This window comes from Sarcophilus harrisii, chromosome 3 (genome assembly GCF_902635505.1).
Source record: "Sarcophilus harrisii chromosome 3, mSarHar1.11, whole genome shotgun sequence".
NCBI lineage: Eukaryota > Metazoa > Chordata > Mammalia > Dasyuromorphia > Dasyuridae > Sarcophilus > Sarcophilus harrisii.
Genome location: NC_045428.1, coordinates 384,479,144 through 384,494,928, shown reverse-complemented (window position 1 = coordinate 384,494,928; position 15,785 = coordinate 384,479,144).

The window sequence follows — 15,785 nt, the reverse complement described above, 5'->3', positions numbered from 1 at the left end:
TGTAATGAGGAAATTAGATTTGGTTTTCTATTCCCTGGTACACATCATCATCAAATTTTCATTTATTCAGAATTTGACTTCACATCATTGATTTTTGTTCATTTCCATTGCCATTGTAATAGTGCAACTTTTTTTTTTTTTTTTGATGCTGCTTTTTTCTTTCAGCACAATAGAATCAGGGAACTATAGAGGAGGGGAATCTTAAGAGGCCATTTAATTCAATCCTATTATCTTTAAATATTAAAATAGCCTCATAGAAATTGTGACTTGCCCAAAGTGATAAATATGGGAAGTATTAATCAGAAGCAGATTTCTTATCTAGCTCTTCTGACTCTAAAGCCATAGATCTTCATGTAACAGAGTTTTCTGTAGATCTCTGGATTCCTTATATTCACTTATTTTCTGATGGCATATAAAAATTGTCTTATATTGATATCCTATTTTAAGTAATTTCCAAATAGTGGATATTCATGCCTTGGATGAGCTACTATGAATATTTTGGTATATATTTGATTTTCATTCCAGTCTTTAGCTTCCTTGGGGGTATTTACTTAGTAGTGGGATCAGGGCAAAAGGTTATAGAAATTTTAGCTATTTTTTTCAAAGTTATTCAGAAGGGGCAGAGCCAAGATGGAAGAAAGTAGACAGGTTTTTATCTGAGTTCTTCCTGGCTTCCTTCATATCCAAATGCAATCAAGCCTCTGAAGAGATTTTGGAGTGACAGAACCTAAACATATTTGTGTCAAATTTATAGCAGAAGATATTTTGGAAAAACTTTAGAAAAAGGTCTGTCTCAATTAGGCAATGGGAAGTGGGGTTTGCAGGTCAGCGCAGACATAGCATAGTACAATGCAATGCAAGGAGACCCAGGAAGAAGAAGCTTCTGCCTGTTAGGGGAATCTAGTTGGGGGCTCATAGACAAAATACAGTGGTGTTTGCTATTCTGTCTTGGTTCAGAAGCCAGTGGATCAGCCAAATATCTATGAAACCTCCAATGTAACTACAGAAGGCAAATAGTGAGCCCTTGAACCCCAGCATAATATAGAACTTGGCCATACCCACCTAGCATGGGAAAGAAGTTGACAACAATTAGTGCCAGGGCAGCGTGTAGCAGCTGTGACTTGTAGAGAGAGCTTGGGGCAATCTCTCTTTTACCTTAAGAGGAGACTTCAGCCTTTAAAGATGAGCAAAAAAGCCAAAACAAAAACAAACAAACAAACAAAAAAAAACCTCTGACCATAGATAACTTTTATGGAGACAGGGAAAAACAGACCTGAAACAGACACTAAAGGCAAAACATCTCCAGATGAAGCCTCAAAGGGTGATATAGGGTGGATTCCATCTCACAAGACTTTTTTGGAAGAATTCAAAAAGGATCTTAAAAAAGAGAGAAGACAAATGGGAAAAGGAAGTGAGACCTCTGAAAAAGGAAACACAGAAATTGCCTAAAGAAAATGACTTCTTTTTATTTAAAGCTTTTATTTTCAAAATATATGCATATATAATTTTCAACATTCATCCTTGTAAACCTTGTATTCCAGTTTTTCCCCTTTCTTTCCTCCCACCACCTCCCTTGGATAGTAAATAATCCAACACCTGTTTAACATATGCAATTCTCCCATATATTTTTCCATGTTTATCATGCTGCACAAGAAAAAAATTGAATCAAAAAGGAAGAAAAATGATAAAGAAAACAAAATGCAAACAAAAAACAAGAAAAAAAAGTGAAAATACTATGTTGTGATCCACAATCAGTCCTCACAGTATTCTCTCTGAGTGCAGATGGCTCTCTCCATCACAAGACCATTGGAACTGGCCTGAATCACCTAATTGTTGAAAAGAGCCTCATCCATCAGAACAATGTTCTTTTGGTCCTATTCACTTCACATAGCATCAGTTCATGTAGTTCTTTCCCAGCCTCTCTGAAATCATCCTGATGATTGTTCTTTATACAGTAATAATATTCCATAGCATTAACACAACATAGCTTATTTAGACAGTTACTAGATGATAAGCTTTGGATAGGCTTAGTCTCCAGTTCCTTGCCACTACAAAAAGGGTTGTTACAAACATTTTTGCACAAATGGGTCATATCCCTTTTTTATGATCTCTTTGGGTTACAAGTAAAGACAATAATGAATCAAAGGGTGTACACAATTTGATTGCCCTTTGGGCATAATTCTATATTGCTCTCCAGAATGGTTGGATCAGTTCACAACTCCATCAACAAGGTATTAACATTCCAGTTTTCCCACATCCCAACCAATAAGCAGCATTGTCTTTTCCTGTCATCTCAGCCAATCTAAGAGGTATGTAGTGGTACCTCAAGGTTGTCTTGATTTGCATTTATCTGATCAATAGTGATTTAGAGCATTTTTTCATATGATTAGAAATGTTTTTAATTTCTACATCTGAAAAATATCTCTTCATATCCCTTGGCCATGTATCAATTGAAGAATGGCTTGTATTCTTATAAATCGGAGTCAATTCTCTTTATATTTTAGAAATGAGAGCTTTATCAGAAATGTTGGATGTAAAATATGTTTCCTAGTTTTCTACTTCCATTTAATCTTGTCTAAATTGGTTTTGTTTGTATAAAAAATTTTAACTTGATATCATCAGAATTGATCATTTCGCTTTCCATAATATACTCTAGTTTGTATTTGACCACAAATTCCTTTCTTATCCACAGATATGAGCAGTAGACTATCCTTTGTTCTGAAAAAAATCACTTCTTTAAGAGTGAAATAGAAGTGGAAAAAAAAATCTAATGAAGAAAATACCTCATTTAAAAATTCAATTAGCCAAATACAAAAGGAGTTAAAAACTTAACTGAAGAAGGTAAAACATTAAAAATTAGATTGAACAAATGGAAATCAATGACTCAATGAAACATCAAGAATCAGTCAAATAAAACCAAAGAAATGAAGAAAAAGGAAAAAAATATATAAAATTTCTTATCAGAAAAAACAACTGAAGAGGAAAATAGATCCAGGAGAGACTAATAATTATTGAACTACATGAAAACCACAATTCAAAAAAGAACCTAGACAGCATCTTTCAAAAAAAAATCATCAAGGAAAACTGTGCTGATATCCTGGAACCAGATGGTAAAATAGTCATTGAAAGAATTCACTGATCACCTCCTTAAAGAGAATCCAAAATGAAAACTCCAAGGAATATTGTAGCTAATTCCAGAACTATCAGATAAAGGAGAAAATGCTGCAAGCATCCAGAAATAAACAATTGAAATATCGAGGAGCCACAATCAAGATTACCAATTGAAATATCAAGGAGCCACAATCAAGATTATCAAGGATCTACCAGCTTCTACTTTAAAGGATTGAAGGGCCTGTGATATGGTATTCTGGAGGGCAAAAGAACTTGGGCTGTGGCCAAGAATCAGCTATCCCACAAAATTAGCATTATCATTCAGGTAAAAAAAAATGAAATTCAATTAAATAAAGGATTTTCATTTTTTTAATGAAAAAAACAAATCTGACCAGAAAATTTTATCTTCAAATACTGAACTCAAGAAGCATACAAAGGTAAAAAGGGAAGGAAAAAAAATCCAATGTTGTTAAAGGCTAAAATAGGGGAAGATGACATGTTTAACTCCTGTAAACTGTGTTTTTGTTAGGTGTGTACTGAGATGATATAAAAATGAGCTATGGGTGGAAAAGAAATTGTACTGGAAGAAGAGGAAAGGAAAAGTAAAAGCAGATAAATTACATCACATGAAGAGGCAAAAAAGACCAATTACAGTAGGGGAAAGAAGGAAGGGAGATGAGCATTTTGTAAACTTTAATCTACTGGGATTTGGCTCAAAATGAGTTTAATCTAGAAACTTCTTAGAGGGGGCTGAGTCCCAGGAGTAGAGCCAACATGGGGGAGTAAAGCCAGGAAACTGCTTGATCTCTCCCAGTTTCCTTCAAAAACCATATGAAGCTAGTCCTTTGAACAGAAACTTATGGAATGAAATTGCTCTCCAGCTCAAGATAGACTGGAAAAACTTCAATAAAGATCACTCTTATATAGTGAAAAGAGTGTTCAGCCCATCTCAGAAATCATAGCAAATCAGCAATTCAGACTGGGATCAGTAGATGAATAGATCAGTGGGGCAGCCTCCAGTCTCAGCTCAAGGTGTTTCCTGAAAAAAGCAGACAAAATTATCCCCTGCAAACACAAGGTATCCGTGTGCTCAAAGTCAAGGCTCAGAGCTTCACAGGAAATATGGGGCATCTGCCCCTTAACCCAGTAGCAGAGTTCAACCATAAAAGTAAAAACAAAAGAAGAAGAAGAAGAAATACCAAAGGAAAAGGAAAGAAAATGAAGAAGAAACAAAAGAAATTTGACCATAGGAAGCTACCATGGTGACAGAGAACACTAAAACTCCAACTCTGATGAGAACAAAATATCCACAGAGAAAATCTCAAAGAGTTACATGAATTGGTCTCAAGCCCAAAAAAGCTTCTTGAAAGTGTTCAAAAAATATTTTAAAAAGTTAATAAAAGAAACAGAAGAAAAAATGAGAAAACTATTATCATAATCAACCATATCAATAACAAAACCAGCAGAAAAACTTAGACAAAATACATCACCTTTTCCTATTAAAAACACTAGCGAGCATAAGGATAAAGGGAGCTTTCTTTAAAATAAGAAGCAGTATCTATCTAAAACCTAAAGCAAGCATTATTTGTAATGGAGAGAATATAGACACATCCCCAATAAAATCAGAGATGAAACAAGATGCCCATTATCAGCACTATTATTCAATAAAATATACTGAGTGTAGCAATAAGAAAAGAAAAATAAATTAATTAGAAGAGACAATGAGGAAATAAAACAGAGAATTCTAGAAAATTATCCCCAAATCTCCTGGAAAAATTTCACAGTTTTAGCAAAGTTGCAGGATATAAAATAAACCCACACAAAGCATTTCTATATATTACTACCAAAACATCAGCAAGAAATAGAGAAATTCCATTTAAAACCACTAAAGACAATTAAAAATAAATTAATTATATTCTCTATGCCTTGATCATGAACCCATTTTGATCTTATCTTGCATACTGTGTTAAGTTTGGGTCAATGCCTAATTTCTGCCATATTAATTTCCAATTTTTCCAGCAATTTTTGTCAAATAATGAATTCTCATCCCCAAAGCTGGGGTCTTTGGGTTTGTCAAAGACTACAGTTATTTATCATTTTGTCCTGTGACCCTAACCTCTTCCACTGATCAACTAGTCTGTTTCTTAGCCAATACCAAATGGTTTTGGTGACCACTGATTTATAATATAGTTTTAGATCTGATACAGCTAGGCTACCTCCATTTGATTTTTTTTTTTCATTAGTTCCCTTGAAATTCTTGACCTTTTGTTCTTCCAGAAGAATTATGTTGTTATTTTTTCTAGGTCATTAAAATAGTTTCTTGGGAGTCTAATTGGTATCGCACTAAATAAATAGATTAGTTTAGGTTGTATGGTCATTTTATTATATTCAGTTGACCTATCCAGGAGCACTTAATATTTTTCCAACTGTTGAGATCTGACATTATTTGTGTGGAAAGTGTTTTGTAGTTTTGCTCATATCTCCCTTGGCCTATCGATTCCCAAATATTTTATACTATTAGCAGTTATTTTAAATGGTATTTCTCTTTGTATTTCTTGCTGTTAGATTTTGTTAGTGATTGTATAAAAATACTGAGGTTTTATGTGGATTTATTTGTATCCTGCAACTTTGCTAAAGTTGTGGATTATTTCTAATAGTTTTTTTTAGTAGAATCTCTGGGGTTATCTAAGTATACCATCATATGATATGCAAAGAATGATAATTTGGTTTCTTCATTACCTACTCTAATTAATTTCTTTTTCATATCTTGTAGCTGAAGCTAGCATTTCTGATATGATATTGAATAGTAATGGTGATAGTGGGCAACCTTGTTTCACTCCTGATTATGGTTTCAGTTTATCCCCATTAAATATGACGCTTACTGACAGTTGTAAATAGATGTTACTGACTTTTTAAAAGAAAAGTTCATTTATTGCTACACTCTTTAGTGTTTAAAATAGGGATAGGTGTTGTATTTTGTCAAATTCTTTTTTCTATATCTATTGAGATGATCATTTTTTTTTGTTAATTCCGTTACTGATATAGTCAATTATGCAAATAGTTTTCCTAATATTGAACCAGGTTTGCATTCCTAGTATAAATACTACTTGTGCATGGTATATTATCTTGGAGATGATTTTCTGTAATATTTTTGCTAATATTTTATTTAAGATTTTTGCATCAATGTTCATTAGGGTGATTGGTGTATAATTTGCTTTCTCTGTTTTCAACCTACCTGGTTTAGGTATCAGTACCATGTCTGTGTCATAAAAGGAATTTGCTAGGACTCCTTCATTCCCTATTTTTCCAAATAGTTTATATAGCATTATATTCACATGTAAATCCATCTGGTTTGGGGAATTTTTCTTAAGGAGTAGATTAATAGCTTGTTCTATTTCTTTTTCTAAAATGGGATTATTTAACCAATTAACTTCTTCTTCTGTTAACCTGGGCAACCTATATTTTTGAAGGTATTCATCCATTTCATTTAAGTTACAAAATTCATTGACATAAAGTTGGGCAAAGTAACTCCTAAGTATTACTGTAATTTCCTCTTCATTACTGGAAATTTCTCCCTTTTCATTTTTAAGGCTAACAATTTGATTTTCTTCTTTCCTTTCTGTAATAAAATTTACCAAGGGTTTATTTATTTTCTTGTTTTTTTCATAAAACTAACTCTTAGTTTTATTTATTAATTCACTAGTTTTTTTTTTTTTTACTTTCATTTTATTGATCTCTCCTTTTATTTTTAGAATTTCAAGTTCAGTGTTTGATTGGGGGTTTTTAATTTGTTGCTTTTCTAACTTTGTAAAGTTGCAAACCTAATTTATTGATTTTCTCTTTCTCTATTTTATTCAAGTAAGTCTCTAGAGATGTAAAATTTCCCCTTACTATTACATTGACTACATCCCACACATTTTGGTATGATGTCGGATTATGGTCATTTTCTTGGGTTTAATTATTAATTGTGTTTATGATTTGCTGTTTCATGCAATCATTCTTTAGGATGAGATTATTTAGTTTCCAATTAATTTTTTTATCTATTTTCCCTTGGCTTTTTATTGAATGTAATTTACATTGCATCATGATCTGAAAAGGATGCATTTACTATTTCTGCCTTTCTGCAATTGAATTTGAGGTCTTTATGTCCTAATATATAGTCAGTTTTTGTATAGGTTCCATAGTATGTATTGTCCTGCTTCAAGTGTGTTTCCTGTAAACACATATTGTAGGATTCTGGTTTTTAATTCAGTCTGCTATTCACCTCAGCTTTATGGGGGAGTTTACCCCATTCATATTTATGGTTAAAAGTACTAATTCTGTATTTCCTGTCATCTTATTATCCCCAAATTATGCTTTTCTCTTTCCTTTTCCCCTTACCCTCCTTCCTGGTATTAGACTTATGAGCACCATTTGCCTTCATCAGCCCTCCCTCTTAAAAATCCCTCCTTTGCCCTTAAAGTTCCCCCTTTTCTTAAAACTTTCCCTCACTATTTCTCCATTCTATTTAGCCTATCCTTTCCTTTTTTGCTTTTTCCTTCCTACTTCAATGAGGTGGGAGAAGTTTCAATGTAAAACAAATATGTCTAATATTTTCCCTTTGAACCAATTCTGATGAGAGTAGGATTCACACTGTGTTCATCCCCTTCCCTTCTTTCCCTCAGATATAATAGGTTTCCTTTGTCTCTTCGTGAGATGTATTTTCCCTTTTTTTAACCTCCACTTTTCCCTTTTTTTGGTACAATTTTCTTTCCACGTCTAGTTCCTTTTTTAGTATAACAGTAAAACTAAATTATACATGTACTCTTTATGTATACCTTAACAGAAATACAATTCTCAAGAGTACATTTTACCTTTTTATGCTTCTCTTGAGTCCTATATTTGGAGGTCAAACTTTTGTTTAGCTCTATTTTTTCATCAGAAATACATGCAATTCACCTATTTCATTGCGTGTCCATTATCTTCCCTGAAAGCAAATGCTCAGTTTGTCTGGGTAAGTTAATCTGGGCTGCATGCCATGTTCTTTCACCTTTTGGAATATCAAATTCCAAGCCTTTCAATCCTTTAATGTGGATGCTGCTAGATCCTGAGTGATCCTTATTGTGATCCTTAGTATTTGAATTTTTTTCTGTCTGCTTGTATTATTTTTTTCCTTGGTCTGATAGTTCTGGAATTTGGCCACAATATTTCTTGGAGCTTTGATTTTGGGATCTCTTTCAGTAGGCGATCTATGGGTTCTTTCAATGTCTATTTTACCTTCTGTTTCTATGACATCTGGGCAGTTCTCATTGCTGATTTCCTGAAAAATAGTATCTAAGCTCTTTTTTTCATCATGATTTTCAGGGAGTCCCAAAATCCTTAGATTATCTCTCCTAGATCTATTTTCCAGGTCTGTTGTTTTCCCAAGTAAGTATTTAACTTTTTTTTCTATTTTTTTAAATTTTTTTTTTTTATTTGCTTGACTGATTCTTGGTGTCTTCTCGCGTCATTCATTCCATTTGTTAAAGTCTGATTTTTAATGAATGGTCTTCTCCATTTATTTTATTTATTTAATTTTTTTTTTTGGTAATTGTCCAATTGAGTTTTTAAATGAGTTTTTTGTTCTATGGATTTCCCTCCCCTCCCCCCATTTCATCTTTTTTTAAACAATTATTTTCTTTTTCCAATTCACAAATTCTGATTTCCTGGGAGTTGTTTATCTTTTCTAATTCACTAATTCTGTTTTTCAGGGAGTTCATTTCTTTTTCCACTCTATCTTTTAATGAGTTACATGTCTTATTCTGACCCACTTGCAAAGATTTCCTTTACTTTCCCCATTTTTCTTCTAGCTCTCTTTTAAGATCCTTTTTTACTTTCTTCTATGAGAGTCTTATGTGGTGGGGATGAGATCATATGCACCTTTGGATCTAGAGACACTCTGTTTTTAGTCTCCTCAAGGTTTGAAGTAAGCTCTCTTTCGATATAGAAGCTATCTATAGTTAAAGCCTTTTGGCCTTTTTGCTAATTAAAAAAAAAAAACAAACAAAAAACAAACAAACAAAAAAAAAAAACTATGGTCTGCTTATGGGGGGCAGTCTGTAGCTGCCTCTACAGACAACAGGTGGCAGTGAAGGGGCTATGGGACAATACCCACAGGCTGCATTGGGATTAGCAGTTGTGCTCAAATCAGGGGCAGTAAAAAGGCAGTATCTACACTGGGAACAGTGACTGTAGCTGAGCTTGGATCATGCTGAGTCACTCTAAGTGCTGGGTGGGTATGGCCAGGTTCTTAGAGACTAGCGCTTTGGAGTTATGGTCTTTCCTCTTTATGTTTATGACTTCTCTGTTGATCTACTGGCTTGCTGTCATGGCAGAGTTGCTCACACTGTGGTAAAGTTCTACCAGCAGATTTTCTGCCAGAAGAGACCCCACCCTATCCCCCTCCAGTCTGCTAAGTTGAGCTATTTCCCATATTCTCACTTGCTTCCTGAGTCGGTACCTGGAGTTGACCCATGTGTGAGCAAAAACTGACCTTTTCTGGCGAATTTTGCGATTATCTTCCATTGGTAATATGTTGTATTCCCAATATTCATGGGTTCTGACAGTCAACTACTGACTCAGAGGCTGAATTTTATTAAAATTGATTGAAGGTAAAGGAGAGCTTAGGAAGATGCATGTGTCCTCTCCGTCATCTTGGCTCTGCCCCCACTAAATTATCTCTTAATCTTTTAATAATATCTGAGAATGATTTTTATTTCTTTGTTCAGTTTTCAGGCTGCATATTTCACTCACCAAAGGGTACCTTTTGAAGAATGCCTTTTTCACTTTTACCTAACACAATGCCTTACTCAAGGGATATTTTCTTTCACTTTATTTCTACATCATCTATCTCTGTCTTTGTCTCTATGTCTGTCTATATAGAATAAAGGAGAAATGGACAATGAATACACACACAAAAGAATCACTAAGATTGCATCCTATTGAATGTCTCAGCAAACAAACTCAAAACAATCATCCTTCTGACTCATTGTTAACTATGTATTTTAATACATTTCATGCATTGGAATTTTAACAATGGATGAGATTTGATTTCACAGTTGGAGAGAACAAAAGAATCAACATTGATTCAGACATGCTCTGAGTTTCTAAGTAGCTTTTTATATTATTTGATTTGTTTTGTTAAACTTTAAGATTAAAGAGGAACAGGTGTGAGATATGATCATTCTTCTCTTTAAAAAAGAATTCAATGAGAATTACTTAATGGTACTAAACCCTTCCACAGTTATTTCTATGATATTATCAGAATTGAAAAAAAAAAAGTAAACATAGGAATCCATTTCAAGTTCAGGACTAGCTACTATTCATGTACACCAGAGAAGGGGAGGAGGGGGAGAGAAGAGACAACATTTTATCTTGTCTTGAAAAAAATTATGAATATAATAAAATGGGATTAGCCATACATTAATATTTCTCTTTCAAAGTCATGGCCCTAAATTATATAAGTATCTTACTTGGTAAAGATAAAGATAGTGAAATACTACCTAAAATAAGGTATTGACATTATAATAAGTATCTTTAGTCATCAGAAGAGTACACTTAATGATACTGCAAAACAGTGATGATATTTTAATGTCACAACCCAAAGAAGATGGCTTTACTAGGAGATTCTTGTTCACATATTTCTATCAATTCTCTATTGAGGATTTGTTTATTGCAGTTTTAATACCTTGATTATTATCTAGAAGCAATTCAGCACTATGGAGCTCTACTTATCATTCTTCATTTTTACTACATGATTGAACTGCAACTTTTCCCAATCAAATTAGTCCTAGATGAAGATTTTATTATCTCTTCATTTTTGATAATATATTGCTGGTTACTTGGACCCATCATTCATTTTTTTTTCATTCTCTTTTAGTGACCTGTAATTTTTGATTTGTTTAAGAATGTTTATGCATGATTCAAGAATATGTAACATTAGAACAAAAATACTAATGTTAAGAAATAGCTCCAAAATTTGAAAAAAAGAAAAGAATATTAAAATTGTTTTTTTACACGTAATTGGGAAAAATAAATTACTAATAAGAAAAAAATGAAATTGATTTATGATTAAATTCCAATGCATGAAATGTATTAAAATACATGTTTAACAATGAGTTGGAAGGACAATTGTTTTGAGTTTGTTTACTGAGACATTCAATAAGATGCAGTCTTAGCAATTCTTTTGTGTGTGTGTTCATTGTCCATTTCTCCTTTATTCTATATAGACAGACATAGAGACAGAGACATAGATAGATGATGTAGAAATCTTGATTTTACTTGGGAATCCTTTAAATAAGAATTGCAGAATTTCCCAGATCTGATCCAATCCCGTTCCTTCTTTGTATTTAGTATGTGCTATGTAGATCTGTAATACTCATCCAACATCTCAATTTACATTTTTATCTCTCTGTTCATATATATATATATATGCCTATATCTATATAGATGTATCTATATCTTCATACATACATAATTTTAATGGTTTAGCTACCCGATTCCTTACCACAATCTGAGCAATATGCTTATTTCTTCCCTCTTTTTCTTATATCAATGGTTCATTCAAATAAACATATAAATTTTATCAAGGAATTTATATGAATCTTTGAAGTTTGCCTGATAAAATTATACTGTCACCTGTGAATGCACATTTAGAAAAAATTGTCATAACTTATACATCTCTCCATTGGTGTTGATTTTACTATCTGTTCTCACCAGTTGATTCTGTGGCTACACACTGACAACTGGTTCCAAAATGATTTTTAGGTTGGCAGTCATTCACTTGTATGTATTTATAAATGTATAATTTATAATGACTTTCATTTTTAAGATAATATGCATGAAGCACAAGCATTAGAATTCTTAATAGGCAACTATATATATATATATATATATATATATATATTTATTTATTTCATGGTTCTAAGTTGTATTTTTCAGTATTTTTTTTCTTATTTCCCTGTGGTCACCTACTGTAGTTATCATGCAGCAATACATATATATATATATATATACATACATATATACACACATACATATTCATTTAATCTAAAGGATCTCATTAAGTTTTTCACATAATTATTCTACTTTTTAGTTTTATACAAAGCTGATCTAGAGATTTTAATTGTCACAAGTCCTTCAAGATAGCAAAATCAAGCATGAAGTAAAATTTCTAGTAGATTTTGCATACAGGAAAAATAATCTGCCATTTTTTCTTTTTAATTTTATGAGTTATAAAATTATTAGCATCCCTTAATATATTTTCTTTCATGCTGCTATCATTACCACTACATAAGTAGAAAATGGTTCTTTGGCACCTCAAAAAAACCCTATAACTTAGTTGTAAAAGTTCTGTTCTTAACTAGATTGGTTCTCAAACAGTAGAAATAGTTTCCAAGGCCAAACTTGAAACTTTTCTTCTACTTGATATCAATTATTCTGTTGGCATATTTTTTTTTAAAACTTTCTTGCCTTGAAATTTGTACACCCTGAATTTCAGTTTGATTTGGTATTGTTTGGTTCATATTTCAGTGGGATAACAGTTTAGAGCAGGCCTTTTAAAACTTTTTCAGTTAATCATCCTTTTATGCCTTAGAAGTTTGTACATGTTACCATCTCAAATCTGTGCTGATGTCTCTAGTATATTTGTGCATGTGCAATTCGAAGTGTGCATGTTGTATAATCAGAACCATAGGTGAAGTGAAGTTGCACCAGGCAACATGGGAAAGCAGATTCATTACGAATTTGATTTTAATTAAATTTTTGGTTGTTGTATTCAGAAAACATTTCTTGTAGTCAAATTTTCATGACTCCCCCACATTCAATTATGTGACCTTCATATGAAGGAGGTGGGGAATATCTGACCCGTGGGGCATATAAAGTTCATGAAATATTTGATCTGACCCTGTCAAGGCAACATCCCACTGTTTGAATTCTTTAAGCTGATAATTTGTGTGATCTGCGAATAATGTTATAAATATTGAAATGGCCCTTGGCAGAAAAAAAAGGTTCCCTACCATTGCCATATGGCATCGTGACCTACAATTTAAGAAACTTTGTTCAAGAACTTGGTAACCTTTTCCGATTTTAAATATCTTTTTGAGGAACTTATCTAAAATGGACAAATCCTAATCAAAGTTCATGTGCATACTGGTCCAATTGGAATAAAAGTATTTTTTAGGTGAAACATTGACTATGTTACCTTCCTCCTAATCATACCCAATTTATCATTTAAAGTCTCCTACAAGAATATATCAAGAATTATTGAATAAATTTATTTGAATGAATAATGAAATTTGAATGAATTTATGTGAATTGAATGAGTAAAATGCCACTTCAAATAGTGTATAATAAATATGCTTATTGTAAAAGAAAAAAGTGCCATGATCTGGTCTTTCACTGAAGGGGAAGCTATAATTTCTTTCTTTTTAAATGTCTTTTAATTTAAAGCAAACAGAAAATGGATAAAAATAGAAAAAAAATTTCATGTGCACATTAGAACAAATAAAAGGATTTCAAAATGTGTAACAATAAATTTCTATTTCAAGAAAGCATATTTAATAATAAAAACTTTTCATATTTCCTTTCTTGTAGGTTTTCTTTTATTTTCTACTGTGTACTTTTTACTTTATTCTTTCACCCGCTTTCTTCTCTGCATTCCCCTCAAAAGCCTAAGTTAAGCACAGATATTTTATGTTTATATGAATGTGCATACAATCATACACACACACACACACACACACACATATACACACACATTTCATGTTTATCTATCATTTCTTATCCCTGTTAACTCTTCTACCTTAAAATTCCCAAATAATTTGCCTTGCCATTACTTACTCTAACCCTGCCTCAAGAATCCCTTCTGTATCCTTTCTCTCAATCTTTCTGTCCCTCTATATCCATTTCTTATCTGTGTATACACATGATCCCCATCTTGTTAATCCACTCATCCTTCTATAACAATTGTATCCTATTCTCTCCCCTTATAATTTTTTAAACAGATTTTGGAGGGTGCTATATATTGTTCCCTTTTTAATCCATTCCTGATATAAGTAGATTTTCAGAAATACCATCCTTCCTCCCTCATCTAATTGTTCTGTGTTGGTTCTTGCTTTTGCATCTCATCTGTAAACTATAATTACTGTTTTTCCTACATGATTTTACTTTTTGTTATCACATCATACTCAACTCTACCCCAGTATTCCTTATGGACTACCCATTTACTAATGGAAATGTTAGAAATATGGTTAACATTTCAAAGTATAAAAACATAATAAAAAAAACTGGCCTTATTGAGTCTCTTAAAATTAATCTTTGAAGTTGGTTCTAATATGTTAAATTTTCTATTGGGTTCAAGTTTGCACCAAATTCCTGAAAATTTGAATTCATTGATTACTATTTTTTTTATTCAAAATTATACTTAATTTTGGTGGATATAGTTTTTTAAATTGTCAATATTTAATATTTCAAACCCTGTGATAGTCTACTGTAGCTTCTTATAGGTTTTATGTGATTCTAATTATAGCTCCAGCATATTTTAATTATTTTGTTGTTGCTACTGCTTATACCATTTTTTTAAAAATCTGGTTGAAGTTTAGTGAAGATGTTCCTATATTTTCCTTATAAGATCTCTTTAAAGTAGCGATCATTGGATTTTTTTCCCCTTTTTCTACTTTTCCCTTTTGTCCTATCACTTCATGACAATTTTCCTTAATTATTTCTTGTATCATTATTTCAAGGTTCTTTTTTTGATCATAGTTTTCAGGTGGTCCAAATATTCTTGTATTTTTTCTTCTACATCTGTTCTCTAGATCTATTGCTTTTCTTAAAAGATGTTTCTTATTCTTTTTTTTTTATTTTTTTCATTCTTCATATTTTCTTTTATTTGTTCTTATTTGTTTAAGATTAAAAAATCTTAAAATTTTACTGGCCTCCCATCATCCAATTCTAACTTTCAGAGGCATTTTCGTCCCACTATTTCTCTGAAGATGAGCCTTGGTCTTTCCTGCTTCCATAGTAACTTTCTATAGTTGTATTCTTTCTTTTTGCTGACATTTTTTTTTTAAATAAGAGCTTGTTACCATTATAACCTCTAATCCTGGATGGGGGTGAGGGACAGTGTTTCTGGCTTCAGGTCTAGGTTCAGTTTCCCCTCTATCTTAAAATATAAAACCAAAAACTCCACAATCCTGTAAGTGCCTGAAGCCAGCAGTGTCCCTGCCTCACTGCTTCTATACTCATTGGTTGAATTCTAGTTTCTTCTCATCCATGGTAATCTCAGCAGCATAGTTGGGCCTGGTGTTCTTTATCAGCAGAGGTTCCCCCAATCTTCCAGGGCTCAAATCTTATCCTGCCTCCTCTTCCACATAAATTTCCAGATATGGTTTGACAGCTGTTCTTTCCATTATGTAAATCAAACTCAAAAGAAGTACTAATGCCAACATTCAACCGAAAAGTCTAAGATTTAATCAGTAATTTTTTTCAGTCTTCATTTATGCATGTATATAAGAAATAAGAACTTAGGCTAAACAAGTAATTAATCTTCTTGCTTTATCAAAGATAAAGTCTGCCTATTTATCCATATTTTGCTATATTTTGCTTCTCATCTAAAACTGTTATCCTCTAATATTTGGATATAGATATGGAGTGTCATA